Raw genomic sequence first — 18508 nt, 5'->3', positions numbered from 1 at the left:
TCTAAAGCCTTTCTCCCCTTAGCTGCTTAGGCTTCACACAGTTACAGATCTGCTGCTCCCTTCCCCAGTCCTTGCATGCCCAACCTCTTGCTGAACATTCTTGGCACCCCTCAGAGTCCTTCCAGTTTCCCATTTGTGTTGCCTTTCTCTGCGCCTCCTCCAGAAAGCCTAAACCATTGTGGCAAGCTTCAAGGTGACAGCCAGGTGATTTACACCACAGATGCAATTCCTTTGTGATTCTCTGGAGGACAGGGTTCTGGAAAAGGAGTTCAGCTCAGTAGGTGGCCTGTCACAAGTGGTGTTCCCCAGGGCCCAGTTTTGGAGCCAGCTTGGTTTAATATCTTTATCAATGATGTCTGAAGGGTGTCACTATCCCTGGAGATATTTAAAAGATGCGTAGATGTGGCACTTAGGATCATGGATTGCTGCTGGGCCTGACACTGATATGTTAACAGTTGAAGGTCTTAAAGATCTTTTATAACCAGAACTATTCTATAATTCTATGGGAAATAAAAAAATGCAATATATAGAGAAAAAGGAAGTGAAAAATTGTGAAAAGGGACAATGCAGAAGAGACTCCCCTACCTTCTGTGCAGAGTTTGGTTTATTAACCCTTTCAAAGGCTTTCTAGAAAGTTCAGGAAAGAATTCTCGGTTGTGGCTTTTGTTCAAGAGGAAAGAACAATGGGAATGTCCCCTTCCATGACATTACTTTTTTCATTTCTGATGAAAAACTTTGTTGTTTTAGGTGTATCTAATTTATTAAGAGATTAAAAGGCCAATTGAAACAAGGAGAAGCCTTCCCATTTACCACCCACACTGAGCACAAAATTAAACTGTTTTTATGTAAATGGTGTTTTACCACTCAAAAGATTGAAGGACGCTTCAAGGATCACTGAAATAGGTTGGGGTTTCTCTATTTCTCTGTTCTTCAAAAGTTCATGATATCTGGATATTTTGCTCCTTATTCTGCCACAGATTTTTAAGTTTGTACATTCTTCTTGTCCTCAAGTGTCTCTTTGCAATCCTGCTTTTCAAAATATGTAAACACTCCTTAGTTCAAGGGAGTTACTCAAAAATGTTCCTGATTTGAGCTACTCCAGCTGCTACTGCCTTCCAGACTCCTCTCCTGCCTGATCACAGTGAGCTCTGATTTTGAGCCACAAATATATGCTAACAAGTGACAATTATTTTGTTTAGAAATTCTTGTGTCAGGGAAAATGTCAGTATCGTATGTATGTTTCTACAGCTAATGCAATGTTCTTCAGCCAAGTTGGCTACCCATATGGTGTTTCTTAAAGAGACTCATCAGGAAAACAGACTTTCCTGAGCTGGACTGGGTTAAGGGCTAAGGGCTTGAAAAGGTGACTGACCTTTTTGGTTTTTGTTTTTTTTTTTTTAAACTTCATTCCTACATCTTTCCAGGTACATGCTTAGAGGTGATAGAGGTGAGCTGTTGTTTAGGCTTGAGATCATCTGTCCTTTTTCATACTATTCAGACATATGCACACTCCTGTTTGCGCTCCTGAAAAAGCCTGCATATTTTCTATAAAGTGGAAAAGTTGTTTTTCAGTCTACATGCTTAAAAGCACAAGGCATCCACACCTGATCTACCAGAGAGAGTGCACAGGAGAGTGGCAACTATGAGATCTTGACTGTCAGACATCTTTTCTTGACAGCTGGATATATGCACAGTCTGTGTTTTGATGTCTCTTTTAGTTTGAGAACACCAGACATGTTTAATGACTTACTCTAAGGACACACATAAAACACAATTGTGACAGGCAATGATTTTGCTTAGCCAAACTCCATGAAAACTTGCAGGATTGTAGTTGAAGGATGTATTTTTTGATTTCTATTTTTTACTTCTGTGCAGAAAACTGGAAAACAGTGGGTAGCATTACTTATCTATTTTTGTAAGCAGAACGTACCCTGAGTCAAAGTAAGACTTCCAAAATCCTGGGAAAGCACAAAGAACAAGACTAAAGGGAGAAATTACTTCTTTTTAATAGCAATCCATAGCTAACAACTTCCTTTTTCGAGCAAATCGTGTTTAACCTACCTGCTGTAGGAAGCTTACTGTGCTTGAAAATGCTCCTAGCTTCTGAACCTGACCTGCACCCTGTGAGCTCAGAGAAGGGGGAGCAGTCAGGGAGGTTTTGTTCATCCTCCTGCCATGGCTGCATAGTGTAGTGGGCAGCAGGGAGACCAAAGGGGCTGTGGAGGGGGCAGTCACTTCACTCTGAGGTGTGAAGTCAGCCCAGGTGGCAGCTGTGCCAGGGCAGCCCCACCAAGAGCAGCAGCCAGAAGCGAGCCACAGGGCCACATTGCAAGAGGAACATGGCAAAAAATGTTTGCAAGTAGTTATATGAAATGAAGACAAGCTGGACTACCCTCTTGTCTGCCTCTAGGACTTTACAAAGAGATGGAAACCCTGTGAGGATACATAGAGCACCACTAAATAGGGACTGAATTAACTATATGGTTGGTTATAATGAAACCACAAAATGGATTGTAAGAATTCAAGACCTGGCCCAGAGAGGAAGGATATAAATTTTGTCTGGGATGAGGGTTGTTGTCAGGAGGTATCACAGTGCTACACAGTGAACTCAGGATGGGATCCTCTGCACTGTCCTTAAATTGTGCTTCATGTCTATAACTCAGCCAAAAAGGACAGGTCAGACAACATATATGGCTTTGAAAATATGAGAGGATCCTTCCAGGGGTGTTAAAAATGGCAGCCTGCTGGCCCCCCTGCCTCTCCAGTGAGTACTGAACAGCAGACAGCTCTGGCTTGCATTGCCTAGCACAAAGGCTGTCCTCTGGCAGCAGAATCCATCCCACAGCAGATACAGCCAGCAGGATGCATGTACCCTGCACATAGAAACACGGTGTGGGATTTTCTTCCTGTCTAGCATTTGAGTAGCATTTTAAAAATTTCTTGCATCACAGTAACAGCCAAGGTAGACATTTTATTCATTAGTGAGCTCTAGGCAGTGGTGAAAGAAAAAGTATCTAAGTCATCTATGCAAAATTTAAGTTCTTCCTTTTTCTACTCATGTTCCAATGAACAGTGGTATAAAAGGAAGTCTTTATACCATTGTTGGGTTTTTTTCTTAATGTCTGTGCTCTGTTCTTTTACTTGCAAGGCTAACATTTTCAAAAAGCATTTGCATAGCTGAAGAATCATCAAGTTTTATTAGAGTAATTTGGCTCTTAAAAAGTCAAAACCAGTTTTCTTCACAAGTGCCTTAAATACGTGCAAGAGTGGCTGCATTCATTCTACTGAGTTTGATAGAAGAGACATAACTCAGCTTGTGTCAAGATATCTGTGTTAGTCTCCTACTGCTTGTGCCAGTCCAGGTTAATCTGGTTCAGGAACTAAAGCTGCATTAGTAAAAGGCACCTTTGTTCCAGTGTCTTGTATTTCTATCTGAAGTTACAAGCATTGAAGGAAAACATCACATCCAGTCCAACGTGTGCCAGTGAAATTTTTCTGGTGTAAGCCATGGACTCCTAAGTAGCTCAGACACTTTTGAAAATATTGCTCTTCATCCAAACAAAGTAAAAGAGCAGCCAATATTCAGAGTAAGTGGCTTTACTAGTAATGTTGCTTAGAGCAACCTCCCACATGCTTCACCTTCAGTGAGTAACTCCATAGCTGAAACGCCTGGAGATGGTCCAAACAAAACAGTGTGTTTTCCATTAAGAGTGAAAAAAAAAATAAAATAAATTACACAGCGTATACATTTACAATGAAGCCACGTTGTTTGCTATGAACTAGCAGTGACATACATACTAAAATGTGATTTTAGTAAGAAACCCCATAATTTCATTAGTTAGCACTGTGTGCAAGCCAAGCATACAATGAAAAACAAAGCCGATCAAGTCATTCATCAAAGAATTGTCCATCAATAAAGCTCCTGAGCCTCTGCAATCCTACTACCAGCCTGGGTGGGTTCCTGCCTCCTCCTCCTCTCTAATCATGCCCAGCCCATTTGTGGCTGGATTTGCCCCCACAGTCAGCAGTGGAGCACTGGAGGAGGGCTGTGGCTCAGGTCCCAGGGCTTGCCCCTCTCCTGGGGCTTGGTGCTGATGCAGAAGGCTATGATACGATGCGGCAGTCCAGACACTGTGCCACCCCATGCCTTCCCTTCTGGTCTGCCTCTAATCCAGAGACCCAGGACAAGGTCAACAAATGCAAGGAATAATCAAAAGAAAGAGGAAATTCAGCCAGATGAATAAAATATTGTGCCAAGAATCCAAGCAAAGAAATTATGCGTGTCTCTGCCACACTTTGCACACAACTAGGCAATTAGCCCTCAGTATTTAAGTATTCCATTTCAGTAAGGAGTATTAGGTTTATGCCCTCTGCTCCCCTTCCACCATGAGTTCTACAGTATGGGAAATACCTCTTTGTAATGTGTTTTTGCAGTATCCAGAGCAATAAATTAATGTATTCATGTGAAAACATTTCCAACAGCAAATGAGGCCATTTTTACATCAGGACTCAAGTCACTTTGTTAAACAACTCTGTCACCCAGCTGACTCAGTGTCAACTCGGGTGTGAGCTGGTTGATAATCTTTTTACCTCATTCTTGGAGGAGAGTTTGGACAAGAAAGAGAGAATTACATAAGAATGCAGTTGCACACCAAAAAGTAGTAATAAAGGAAGAAAGAAAAAAAACCCAAATGTTCAGGGATTATAAACTAAAAGGAGAATTGTAGGAAAAAAAAAGAAAATTAATGGATTAAATGAAGAGGTGAAAAATGCCTTGTGATTAAGCTTTGCTGAACCACAGACAGAAAACTAATGGGCTGCTAAGCTTGATTCTCTGCAGGCCTGGAAATAAGGAAGCTGTCAAAGGACCTGCTGAAAAGTAGGATGCTGAAGTAGAGTCCATCAGGAAATGGCTGAATTTCCTGAAAACCTGGAAGGGTTGCATTAGTCAGCAGTTTTATCATTTAAACAAACCCAGACCCTTACAGCTGCTGAGGAGCGTTATGGAAAATCAGTGGGACCATGTAGGCCTGTGGAGTCATGTTGAAGTGGTGTTTCGGAGGAGAGAAATAAAGGAATGGATTTTGCCTGAAAAACAGGGAGCAGAGACATTCAGCTCCAAAATATGACTAAAACACAGAGCAGCATTTGTTAGAGCAGACGTAGGTAACAAGAGATCCATTATGGAGGATCTTGGCTGGGACCTACAGCATCAAACTCACTAGCGGGTGAGATGGCTGCTGGATGGGAGCATGAACCCACAACACTCTATGAAAAAACATGACCTGGATTTTCCCTGGTTTTCTCCCCTGGGGCTATGGTCCTTTCAGCATGGCGATTCCCCAGGGGCAACCAAGAATTTTCATTCATAAATACTAAGATGAATTGGGGGTGGAAAAGGGCTCTGATGACCATGTCAAACTGACCCTCTGTGTGGCAGCTGCAAGCACACTGGGACTGATTTCCACTACACTCTTTGAAGGATGAAGGCCAAGCCATCCAGCTGCCAGCCCATTTCCTGTTGTGTTTAGTTCAGTTGGACTTACTTCTTTCCTTCCCTTTGTGATGGCTGGAAACGTGCTCCTTGCTTCCCACACCAGAGCCAAGGCCATGGCCACAGCTATGTTTTGCTGAAACAATCAACATGACACTCTCCTGCTGAATTTTGTTGTAACACTTAAGTTCAGAAGGAAGGTAGTACAGTTGTTCAAAATAAGCCTCATGACAGAGTGCTTATGTCTCTCTGTAAAGACAGACCAAAAGGCAGAAAGGATTTTCCCCTGCAAGTGCAAACATAACTGAATGTGAATGAGGCATCCAAGACAGACAAGGCTGGTACTATTGGAAGGGATTTCCTTCTAGCATAACTGAAATTATGAAATTCTGATGGTCTCAGGGCACATGAAAGCCTTCTCATTTAAGTTGTTTAGCAGGATCATTGAGTTCAGAGGTCTGCTACCTTCTCGCAGGACACTAAAACTGATGCAATAAAAGTCTTGCTGGCTTCAGAGACTTTTGGGTGGGAATATCCCTGCCGCGGAAGGAAGCAGGAATCTCACCAATGGTTCCAGTGTCTGAAGCCAGCACAGAGTTTCCCATATTGCCTAACACCAAGTGTCTATATGGTATGTTCAGGATGCTCAGGATGTCAGCATCCACTCCATTCTTGGACATCTCCCTGGAAGCAGAAAAGAAGGCACAACACCAGAGGTTTAACTGGAATGCACAATACCAACCATTCATGCCTACTCCTACTTTATATGCACATTTGTCCATTAGGTCAAAGAAATCCTCTTCAGGCAGGCTAGTGGCCCCTTTTAGGAAGAAAAATAGTATTCCTATTTTATGAATTCTCCATCAAATTTATTGCAATGTTCAGTGCACAGGTGGGAACTACTTTGTCAATGACATCATCTTGTTTGCACAGTTTTCCATATGACATACCCTGGCAAAATCAATTGTCACAGGTTTAAATTCCTATGAAAACAGGTATTTTAAACTATTTGCAGAACCACATGAGATGAAATACAGGAAGTGGTGTTACTGTTTCCCAGGCAGTCATGGTCTTGTCTTGTTTTTCTGGAAATGCCAGATGATCCTATTGCAATCAGAAAATCAAATCCAGGTGTATGTCTCTAAGCCCAAGATCAAAACCTGGGCACTGCCTTCTACACTTTTTCAAGTAGGAGTTATACCTGTCTTTGATATAATCTCTGAAAACTCATGAAAATAAAAACAAAGGCCAAAGTCCATACCAATATTCAGGACAAGGGCAAAGTTTCCCTGTACCAAAGACTATTATTAGGACTCTGAGCTGTCTCTGTGACACCAAGCAATCAGGCTGTGGAAGGCACAATCATGGCTGTGGATCACTCGAAGTAGCTGGGTGAGTGTTGGCCTGGATCCTGGATTTCCTACCATCCTAATCATTATCCTCATAATATTTTGGGGTTTTTTTAAAGGTAAAGATGAAGTTTGTAGTTTGAAATAATACAAATGCAGTGGCTGAGATTTCCAAAGAAAACCTTTCGACATCATTTTAGAAAGAATTAGTGCTAACCTTGTCATAACCAGTGAGAATCTTAAATCAAGAGTGCAAATGTGTTTCAGAGAAACATTTCCACCCCACTTCACAATCTCCTACAAAACTGCCACTACAAATTGTGGGCTATCCACAGCATACATATTTTGGAGACTTTTCAGAGTCAGGAGTGCTTGTCAAAAAGCTGGAGCTCTGAAATCAGGTAGTGATCAACATCCAGTGGGGGGATACTGCCTGTTCCCTGGTACACACTCTTTGGGGAAGCAAGCATCCACTGGGAATAACATGGTGGCACATTTGGCAAGAGACAGAAGCACTGTTGGTATTATCAAAGGTAAGTTTCAGAGTAAGTGGAATAACCTGCTTTTCCTGTAATTGTTTTCATGTATTGTAGACTTTTAAAACCTTGTGTTCACAGAACCTAACCATAGAAACATATTTACTTTTCAGTTTTTCAAAACTATGTGTCTACCCATTGTTCTTCTAGAAATCTAAAAAATACCTGAGGATAACACTATTTACCATTTAGTTTGATATTCACTGTTTCCATCTGCTACATAGTCAGATAGCCAGTCACCTAGAATAAATTTTGCACTGGTATACAGCAATTTTCGTTAAGGTATTTATTTTTTACCAAATAACTTGACATCCAAAAGTAAGCTGAAAAGAAGGACAACCAGAAATAAAGGTGTTTGGCACATAAGTTCCTTCTTCACCTCAGTTTGACCATGTGGTGAGCTGTTCTCAGGAGGCATTTCCAAAGATTGTATATCTGCTGAGGGGCACCTCACTCTCTTGCGAAAATCCTCACTGTGTTGTGATGTTTATTATAAACAGAGGTCATGGGGTGGTGTGGAGAGAGGAAAGCTTAGGGAATGTATAGGAGAGTCTGGTTGAAGAATACTTTTGGCATATGCTTTATTGGCCAAAAGAATGATCTTAATCAGCCGAAGAATGTTCACCGCTTCAGGCATAAAGATGAGCCATCTTTAGAAAATACCTAGAATTTCTGGCCTCCAATAATTGTTTGTGGGAGTTAGAAGGCTGGTTGCAGTACATCACCAGCCCTTGTAAATCCCAGAATGGGCCTCTCCCATCTCCAGCTGCAGCAGAAGGGCTGAGGAGCCAGAGCTGCTCTGTAATGATTTGCCCTCAACAAACTCTTAAGTAAAAACCAGCAAACACTGACAGAGTAAACAGAAATAATGCAGTTGAATGAGGACAGGCTGCTGGAGGTCTTTGCAGAAATGATCCATCATACATTAACACAGACATGTCAGGAGCACTGACTACATTTCCTATTATTTTGTGAATGAGCACTTGTTGCAGTAAGGAGAGAACTTAGCTGAATGATGTCTCTAGGAAAGGGATGTCATGACAACATTCACAGTACGAAGAGGTGTTAACAGCAGGAAGGGAGAAATTTTTGGAAAAAAGAAGTGTAGGACCTATAAAGAGGAAATGGAAACTGAAAGCACAGCCTGCACAGATGGAAGGTTTTCTCTCTGGTCCAGGCAGTGGTGTCACTACAAGGTAGTTTGAGAACTACTGCTTTGGATATTCCAATCCAGTGCACACAGTTTTCACCCATGAAAATGTCTCTTTCATATAGTTGTTTAAAACAACTGCCTCATGTTTTCAGAGGTATCTTTTTTCATGAGATTTGGCACTACCCTGTTTCTGAATTTGGTGCTAGAATGCCACTAGGTGAGGAAAACAGCAAAACCAGTACAAAGAATTTGTTTGTTTAGAGTATCATTAATCAACTACTATGGGATGGAAACAGCTTTTAACTCTTATACTGACAGAACCCAAACACCAGCGGCAAAGAAATGCTTATGAACCCAGCTGAAATCTGAGCTACCAGCAGACCTGAGAGAGGGAAAGGCAAGCATCTGTCCTGAGGCACCGGAGAGGAAAAAATAAACATTGATGCAGCAAGTAGAAAATGTTGCCATCTTCCACTGAATAGTCCTTGCATGCCAGAGGGCCTCAAAGCACTTTACAGAACATCTGTACTGATTCCACCCCCCAGGATGACTGTGGACCTTGGGAGAAACAGATCAAACCTTGTGTATCGGCAACAGGAGGAACTCTTCATCCACAGCTGTCATCTCTGTGTGGTGAAATGGGAATATGGAAATCCATTGTCATTGCACACTTAGCTCTGCATCCAGAACAGGCAGATTAATCATCTAGTCTGTCTTGTAAACTATCTTAAAATGAATCAAAACATGTGCTCCTGAAGAAACTGCACAAAGCACCATAGGCATGTGAGCTGTGCTGTAAAAAATCCCAGTATTTGGGGCTGCTCATACTGACAAGTCTCTTCCTGCAGCTGGAAAATATATATTTCAGCAATGTCATGGCCAAAGGATTAGTGGAAATTCTTGTGGGATGGATTCTCGCAAGAAATGGTGTATTGAGTGACCTTTATCCTATAAAAGTCTAGAGGTGGTCTAGAAAAATCTAACTGCCTGTAATAACTCCAGGCTGCTAAAACTTAGTTTGACTACTGCACAAGAAAAGTGTCTTCCTTAAAAACAAAGTGGAGTTCTTCATTCCCCACCAGCTGGAGATGTTGACTGCTTCTGATCTGTAGCCACATACCAGGGCTTTTCCCTCTTTCCCCTCTCCATCCCCTCACTTTTCTTTTACCATGCTCCTCATCTTCCAAGTACTTCCTAACTTAGCGATGCTCTGCCAGTCAGCTGCTACTCCCTGTTGATTACTTGCTTTGACCAGGACTCCTTCAGATTATTTTTTACTAGAAAATTTCCTCTATTTCTGGGTCATACTATCTGCAAGAGCAGAACCTGAAGATGAACTCAATCTTTCTATCTTCCAGAACTTTAATTTAAGGTAGACATCCCTCTGGTTTGAGCTCAACTGTTAGTCTCATGAAAAAACCTCTCATATGTAGCTCTGGATGTCCCTAGAACAATTCTTCAGGAATATCCAACCTCAGCATTTCTTTGTGTCCATGTGCTGTAAGAAGAGCAAAAACAGTTTACGCAATCTAGCAAGAAAAACATCTCCAGAAGGTGGTCTTCCAATGACAGTTCTCAAAAAATTAGCTGCACTTGTCTATCTGAAAATATGCTTATTTTCCTAGTTTACTCTTTCCTCTCTCTGGCCTCTTGTTTCCCCCATCTGTTGCATGTTTTCATAAATATAAGGACAAAATTATTCTATTTCCTGAATGCTTCGGTAACACCTAGCACCATAAAGTCCTAACTTTACAGAGAGCCCTCGGATATCACCAAGATTTTTGCAGCAAATTTAAACCCCTTAAGTTAGGGTCAAAGGATATGTTTTGAGGATTTGTTCCAGCAGGAAAAAATAAAAGGTATGGCATTTTATATGTACAATGATCATTGCAAAATTATACTGGTTTTTATCCTAAATGAGCCCACCCCACAGAAAGAAATATCTGGGAGACTTTTCTGCCTATCCTTGCATGCTAAAGCAACAGAAAATTTGTGCTGTCAGACAAATGGCATGCTAAACTCACAAGCTGCATACTTGTTGGTGTGGAGTGTCATATGTGAGATTCAGTCTCACTCTGTTGCTAAGCTCTTTAAAATGCTTTCGAACAAATAGACGGTTACTCCTCCAAGGACTCTGATTCAATTATAAAACTGTCTTTTGGATCAGCAAAGGTATGAATGAGTCAAGATATTTTCTGATGCTCTCCGGATTCCACAACTTTAAATAATCTTGCTGGAGAAATCGAAGTCTGAACTTTGGGGAGCAATTACCATGATTTTGGAAAGCTACAGGATAGATTTGCATTTCCTGGACATTTCTCACCCCCCACCGCCCACCCCCACCCCCGCTCACTTTTTCACAGTACTTTGTTCTCTTTTTTGTATGTATTAGAATTTCTCCCTTTTGTATTGCATAAGCATTCCTCTTCTGTAGCTGTATGCTATTAACAAACATGCTGCAGCAAGAATAAAAATAGATGCATAAATGGTAATATAAATATCTTCTCATTTATTAGAGCCATTGATCTGTGACCACCAATTCTATTGATTTCAGTGGGACTGAATGGACAGTTAGCTGTGACCTGGGCAAGGAGTCCCAGCTTGTCCCTGTTGCCAGAGTATGGGGTCACTCCTGTAGTTGCAGGCATGAGTGCCTGCGTGCAAACAGAGACTGTTTGAATCATAGGGAAAGTCTGAGGATTACTTCATACAACTCATTCAAGACTATTCTCAGCCTGTTCCTATCAGCAGTCTGTTTAATGAATCAAAATTCTTTGAGCTGGCAACTTTTTCCATGAAACTGTCCTGGGATGAATTTTTGGCTAGTCACAGAGGCCTGTTAGTAAGAAATAAATTTTCTGAGCAAAGAACTGGCATGGGAATTTTATCACGTTGCAGAGGTACAGCCATACGCAAAGATGAAAAATTATTCCCAAAGTGACTCTAAAGAAGGGAAAAAATAAAATTACCTCATACCAAATCTCTCCTTGCAGTCACATGCCTTGAAATTAAAACTATAGGAAATCATTAGCAGGTTTGGTAATAATTCCCATTACTTTTAATGAAAAACTGCTCCAGAGCTACGACCACATTTCCTATTAATCAGCACAGCCCCATCAAAGTCACTCATCAGTTTTTGAAACCTAAAGTTTTATCCTGCAGAAGAATACAGGAAAGGCAAGTCATCCTAGTAGCACAGATCTATTCTACAGGACTTTAAATATCCACCCACCAGACAGGAAGGGCATCACGCACTGCAGAGAAACTTCAGTTATAATTCAGATGGAAATTATGTTGGAAAAGATTTATAATAGGTTAATGCAAGATTTCAAATGTTTCATGTTCAATGTGTGTCATGAAGGATTTCAAGTAACTCTGAAATATGTAAAGGCTAAAGGTAACTAAAGCCCTTTAGACTCCTAAAAAATTGATTACCAGTCATTAAAGCAATTTATTAAGCACCTATTAATAAACTTTTTAAGCCATTTTTATAAATGCCTCCATGAAAACTATTATCTATGTTTAATTTCAAATTCTACTTCATGTACAAAAGTCCCTGTTTTGCAAGTAATTGCTGCTTCCATTGGAGCTCATGGCATTGTTGCAGTCAGCGACTTCAGGATCTCATCCAGAGAAGTCACAGGGTTCTGGGGACCAGCATGGAACACCAACGAGACAGCCTCCCAGTTCATGAAACCATTTATTCAGCATGGGAACAAACTCAGGTCCAGAACAGAGAGCCCCAAACAGAGGCCAAGCAGGGGTTTTTGAGAGACAGAACTCTTGAGGGTCTCCACCCTTGAGGGTGGAGTTCAGGGTCAGGGACCACTAGAAACACAGCAAGAGAGAAACCCCCCAGGGACTCAAACTCAATCGGAACTCCTGGGCCGCCCTTCACAAGGGGTTTGGGGTGGGACAATGTAACTCTTTGTCTCCCCTGAGGCATGTGACGTGATTCGCTGATTTCAAAGGAGATGTTCTGCAAGTGGAGTACATCTCACATTGATCAAAGGCAGAATTGATCTCATACTCCCTGTTGTTCTAAAAGTAAAATATTTTTCCATTAAGAAGAAAAATGGCTGCAGATTCATGGAGAGATAGCAAGTGTGAGATGTTTTTAAACAGTTGCAATGCAGAAGTGAGGGCCAGGATGGGTGAGGCCCTGTGTCTGCCATGCACACAGGAGCAGCAGATAATACACTCCTCCACATGACAAAACCACCTGTCCTGGCCCTGGAAAATGCATCTGTACTCTGACTAACTTTGAACTTACCCTGCCTTTTCCTAGCTGTTCTGCAGTAAAGTAAAAACCGCCTGTTTGCTTTCACAGAAGGAAAGAGCATAAAAGAAGGCAAAAAGGTGGTTTTAATAGCTTGGCTCACAAAGCTAGGAAAAACCCCATCACACAATTAGAAAGTCACATTTTCTGCAAGCCAGTTCAGATTATTAGAAAACATTCTGTGGAAACCTCATGAAGAGGTGTTTGGGGATAAACGAGTTTCCATTTTTTTCTCTGTACAGCTGGGCAGAGTTTTTAAGGCCTAATCATCTAGAATTAACACAGCAGAGTACTGAGGACACAGCTGGCAAGGGAGGATCTTCAGAGATCACTTTGGACAGGGAGAGGTTAATAGCAAAGGTTGGCACAAGGGCTGAAACTTGGAAGGTGTGTGCTTGGTGCTCTTAAAGGAGCACGAAAGGGAAGGTTTTTTCCTCCAACTTGCCTTGTGTTCAGCTGTAGAGTAAAGAGAGGAGTGCCTGTTTTACTATATTGTTTTTCCTCAGCTAAAATTTCCCTTGAGAAAGGTGTTGGGTTTTCTTCCCTTTCTGTTTCCTTCTCCTTTATTTACAGTCCCCTTATGAAAGCCCAGGAGCACTATGTGGGTGCATTGCTGAGGAGAGGTCCTGCTCAGCATGGTTTTTCTCTGCTTTTGCATGCTTTTCTGATTTTATTCAGCTGCATCCCCTCTCTGCTCAGAGACCCCTCCACTGTGTGTCACTCATGATCCATAGCTGGGCCATCTCTACCTAAGGACCTCAAAAAACGAGTCTCTGACCTGTTGGCTTCGCGTTGTCCCTGCCACTTCCCACAGCCCCACCTGGTCACATATCACCCTATAGTCTTCATAGGCTTTTTAATGGATCAGCATCTGGAAATCATGGAGATACATGTTGATCCATAGAAATTCACGTTGGATTTTGATGTTTTGGTTACCTTTGGGTTTATTTTTTGTTGGTTTTTTTTTTTTTTTTGTCAGTTAAATTTTTCTTAGTATAGTATTTCAAGGCTTGGAGAACTCAGAAATAGTAGTGCCTTCTCCCTTTTCTTCTTTCCCCATAGATGCTGCTCCATCCATATCAGCAGGAAAAGTATGTAGATTGGTGTGACTTATGTCTTGAGAAAGCTGGTATTTTGCCAAAAAGCCACTTTCTAAATCTTTTGGGTGGAGATCTAGCTTCCACTATGGTTAAATGCCATGTACTAGCATGTTTCCTGTTGCTTTCTGAAACTGAACTACACCAGCAAAAGCAAAAGCAAAAGGAGGAGCCCTAAAGAGGAAAAAAAAAAACTTTTTACCAAAAAAAAGGCCAAAAAAGCATGAAGCATCAGGTTGCCCAGGATAGATGATCCAGCCCCTGCATGTGGTCTGCTTGTAATAAACTAATAGAAATCCTGAGCCATTTGCCATGTTACAGTGCCCAGTGGAACAGGACAGCCCTGCTATTTGCCCTTTCAGACTGTTTTTGTTCCATGTATTTTATATATGTTGCCTCTCCTTGCTTTTATCTCTGAATTTCACTTTTCTTGTTTAATTTTTGTGTTGAGCAGGAGAAACACAGTGCAAAGCAAAGGGAGTAGAAGAGTGGCTGTGACTCATTCTCATGCAGACTTGGTGCAATGCAGACAGGTGGCAATAAAGCTGCTGGCTTTCATGAAGGAAGATATGTGCACTTTTTTTTTTTTTTTTGCCTTTGAAAACATATGGTGAGTGCCTGTGTGAAGTTTGACAGTTCTGAATTTTCTCAAGGTGTTTAATACATTAATTTGATTATTTTGCAACACAGTCTTCAAAAACTGTCCCTGACTGGCTTATCTTTTTTTTAAGTCAGACCATCTGGACAAAGATGTCTGTGTTTTTTGTCACTGTAAGACAGCAGGGATCCACTTGTTAGTTGGATCATTGAAATATTTTTGTCCTTAGGCAAGAAGCAGAGAAGAGAAAAAATAAGATACTCATTTGATATGTGCACACAGGGTTCAGCCATTTTCCTTTTCACCAGGAACTTGCCCTGTTATTTTTCACCTCTCTTCACACTCTTGCCATGAAATTACCTGTTTGCTCTTAACAAATATTAGACACTTTCTTTCTAATTAGCAACAGGTTTAGGCCCCAAGACCTTACAGTCAGGTCTTGACCAGTCCCTTTTGCTGAAATAAGAACCCTTCTGGCACTGCACCAACATTTTCAGCATCTTCAGATCTTCATTAAAATCAGGATTAAAAATAGTCAGTTTACCTTTTATTATTATCTTTTTATTCATGGAATTAAATAAACTGAAATAGTAGGTCTCTACGATATTCCTAGTTTTTGTGAAGCCAACAATGACACACAGAGATCAAGCACACTCATTTCTGTACCTTTCTGGAAAGAACAAAATTTCAGCCCTTCAGGATTTTCTGCAGCAGCTCTAAGGACTTCTTTCATACTTTTTGCTTTTTACTTTTGTTTCATTTTAATACAATCATGCTATGTAAATCCAGCAATTCAGGTTGCCTTTGAGCATGTGACCTTGTTACATCTTTTTAAATAATATATAATATTAAATGTTGACATTAACTTAATATCATTTCTGATTCACTTAATCATCTGATAAGAAAATAAATGCATACATAAGTGTTTTTTCTGTTCTGTCACAAAGTAGTTATGTCACCTCTTTTTTTTGGATCTTTGGCAGCCTCTTTCTTCAGCATTTTGTAATTTCATATGGATGGCTGTTTTGACATAATTCTTCGTGTGTAATGAATTATTGTGTAACAGTATACTCAAACCGTGAGATCAACCAACTATATGGAGACATTAAAAATCTGTGGTGTGAAACTCTGCATTGAAACCATATGGTGTACAGCTATGTCTCTGGTTATGTCAGAGGTTTGATGGGGAGCACAACCTCTGAGCAACAAAGCCCATGCTTGTTACATATTGTTTGAAGACGCATGAATGTGTGCATTGCTTTGGTACCAAAGCTTAGCAATAACTCTAGACTCAAGCATCCAAAAGTTGTGGCATTGCATTAGGAGCTATTTATAGTTTAAAACAATGCCTTTAGGGCAGTTTTGCTTGTCCCGCCTCTAGAGTTTTTCCAGTATATTCCTATCAGCTACAGAAAAGTTCAGAGCATATGTCTAGACTCAGACTTGAAACCATCATTTGCAGAATTTGTAATCTGCAATTGAATAAACTGGGATGCTTGTGTTTGAAACTAGATGGGGAGGTTACTTTGTGTTACTCTTTCACCTGCTTTTTGTCCTACACCAATTAATCCCTGACCACTCAGGTCCCCCATAGCCTACAGAGAACTGAACGGCCAGGTTTTGCAAGCTGCCTTAAAAGGCCCAATCTGTGGTTTTAAACTGACTTCTTTTCACTACCCTGCATCAATGGCACCTCTGGGATAGTCTGCAGTGACAGACAGAAATTTCCCTGACACCAAAAGTCATCATTTTGCAGATTTGTTTGTGGACAGACTATCTATGCCCTCATATTGAGGGGATTTGCAATGGGGTTGCAGACAGTCTTCCAAAAGTACTGGCTTGGGGCAGTCTGTACAGCTTGCAGAGGGGGCATTTACTACTTATTTTCTTAAGGTAATAGCAGCAAAGTTTTGAATGGTATAGTCAGCGTTGCCAAAGTTTCCTCTCCTCTCTTTGGAGGCATGCCCATAACTTGTAGTAGTGTGTGGTCCAGAACACTGTGAGAGGTGAAGAGGTGTCTGCTACTTTTGTAGAATCTTTTCTGACCTCTGGCCTCAGAGAATGTTTTCTTCAGGACCTTGACACTAAAGCACTGACAAAACAGGAGTGGATAATCTTAAGGAAACTCTTTTTTGGAATGGAGGTTGCTGACTTATTGTTTCCCCTTGGGATTTATTTTGGCTCAGCTCAAGTTCAATCCTCCAAAGTCCTGAACATCTCCTGCCAGGGATTAGGACTTGTTTTGTTTTCAACTGCCCACACTGTTTTATGGAACTCCTGGAAAATTCGTCCCAACAATATTGTTTAATTGTTTATTCGTAAGTCTCCCTTGGCTAGGGAGCTGAGGAACAGAGAACATCCAGAGCTGCAAACACGAGCACCTCTACAGCCAAGGCTCTGTAAGAAGCTCCCATCTTCTATGGCATGAAACACGTTCCCCTCTGGGAGATGCACTTCTCTGCTCAAAAGACATTGCCCCATTGTTTGAGGCATGTAATGTCGCAAAGGCTGCAACCCTTCTCTTGCATGACAGCCACCACCTGACCACAGACAGGACCTGGTGAACAAGGACTGCAAGACCTTTGTTCTTCTCACAGTGCTGACTGCAGGAGTTTCAGTGCTTTATGCACTGGACAGAGAAAGGCACTTTTTTTTGCACTGAGTAATGCAGAAAGATCATGTCTTTAGGGGAGAGTTTCTCTCACACCTGTAGCAGGACCTCAGCCAGAAATTAATGTGGCATCTTCACTGGAAAAAAGGCGAATTGGAAAGAACTTGACCAGATGCATGTGAATGAAAGGGTAGGCAGGGTGCATGTACCTTCCTGAGTTTTTGCCAACTGACAAAGTAGAAGACTTTATAAATTACATACACACAGATGATGACCTGTAATGAAAACATTTCAGAAACCCAGCACAGGCCTTTGGAGATTCTATTTCTGAAAAAAATCCTACAATGCCTCTACACTCTGTAGATTTAATTAGGAGGATTTAATTAGGAGAAAAACACTGGCTGAAGACCAGTTTATTTTGTTTTGGAAGTCAGTGCACATTACTGATGCAGAATGAAGACATAAGGCTTGAGTGACACCAAGTTGTCCTCTAAGGACCCTTGCCTCTACCCATTCTTTCTTAAGTTCTTTAATTAAAAGTAACCTGTTACCAATACAGTCTTAAATAGAATATATATTGCAACACCTGACCCTTTATCTTTCCTACAAAAATTTTACATACCTCCTAGAGTATACATTCCTCCTCCTGACAATTGGGCAAGGAAAAAGAAAAAAAGAAAAAAAGAAAAAATAATAAAAGAAAAAAAAAATTAAAAAAAAGCATTTGCAAAGTTCAGGGATGTAATATCACCAAGAGGTTCATGGACCTACAGCTTTGCTGAGAGAAAAGAAGAAGATCTGGCAAAGGACACACAACAAGGATGCACAAAAGCTTCCCTCGGGAACCAAATGGGCAGAGAGCCACATTTCATCTCCCATTTTCTATTAAAGAGATGAGCTTGACCCCTCACATACAGAGAGATTCCCATGGGGTAATTGAGCAAACTCCCAGCCCTGCAAAAGCCTGTGGGATAAGACTTGCCAGCTCTCTAAGTACTGGGGTGTCACAGCAGCTCCTGCAAAGGTCAGCTTCTCTCTTCATATCTTCTTCATATCTTGAGATAACAGTCTGTACTTCTCCAGCAAAGCATCTGAGCACATGGTTGAAATTAAACATGCATTTATTTGTTTTGCTGAGTAAGGGAAAGTAGAATTGAGGCCAGTGATTAGGAAAATGTGATATTTTGAAGTAAAATATAAAGGCAGAGTTAAGTCATTGAGTTATATACCTTTTGCAGCCTGTCAAAAAAGCATTTGAAGAAATTATTTTCCATGTCTTGAAGAAAGTGCATATCTTGCTTACAGATACTTCTTATTTTTGCAAAGTATCTGTTGCATTCACTGTGGCTTTTCCTCAGACATCTAGTTTTATCCTTCACATATATGGTTTT

This window comes from Pseudopodoces humilis, chromosome 4 (genome assembly GCF_049639895.1).
Source record: "Pseudopodoces humilis isolate 2021_Gansu_Grassland_sample_001 chromosome 4, ASM4963989v1, whole genome shotgun sequence".
NCBI lineage: Eukaryota > Metazoa > Chordata > Aves > Passeriformes > Paridae > Pseudopodoces > Pseudopodoces humilis.
The sequence above is the reverse complement of the archived record's forward strand: the minus strand, read 5'-3'. Positions refer to the sequence as shown.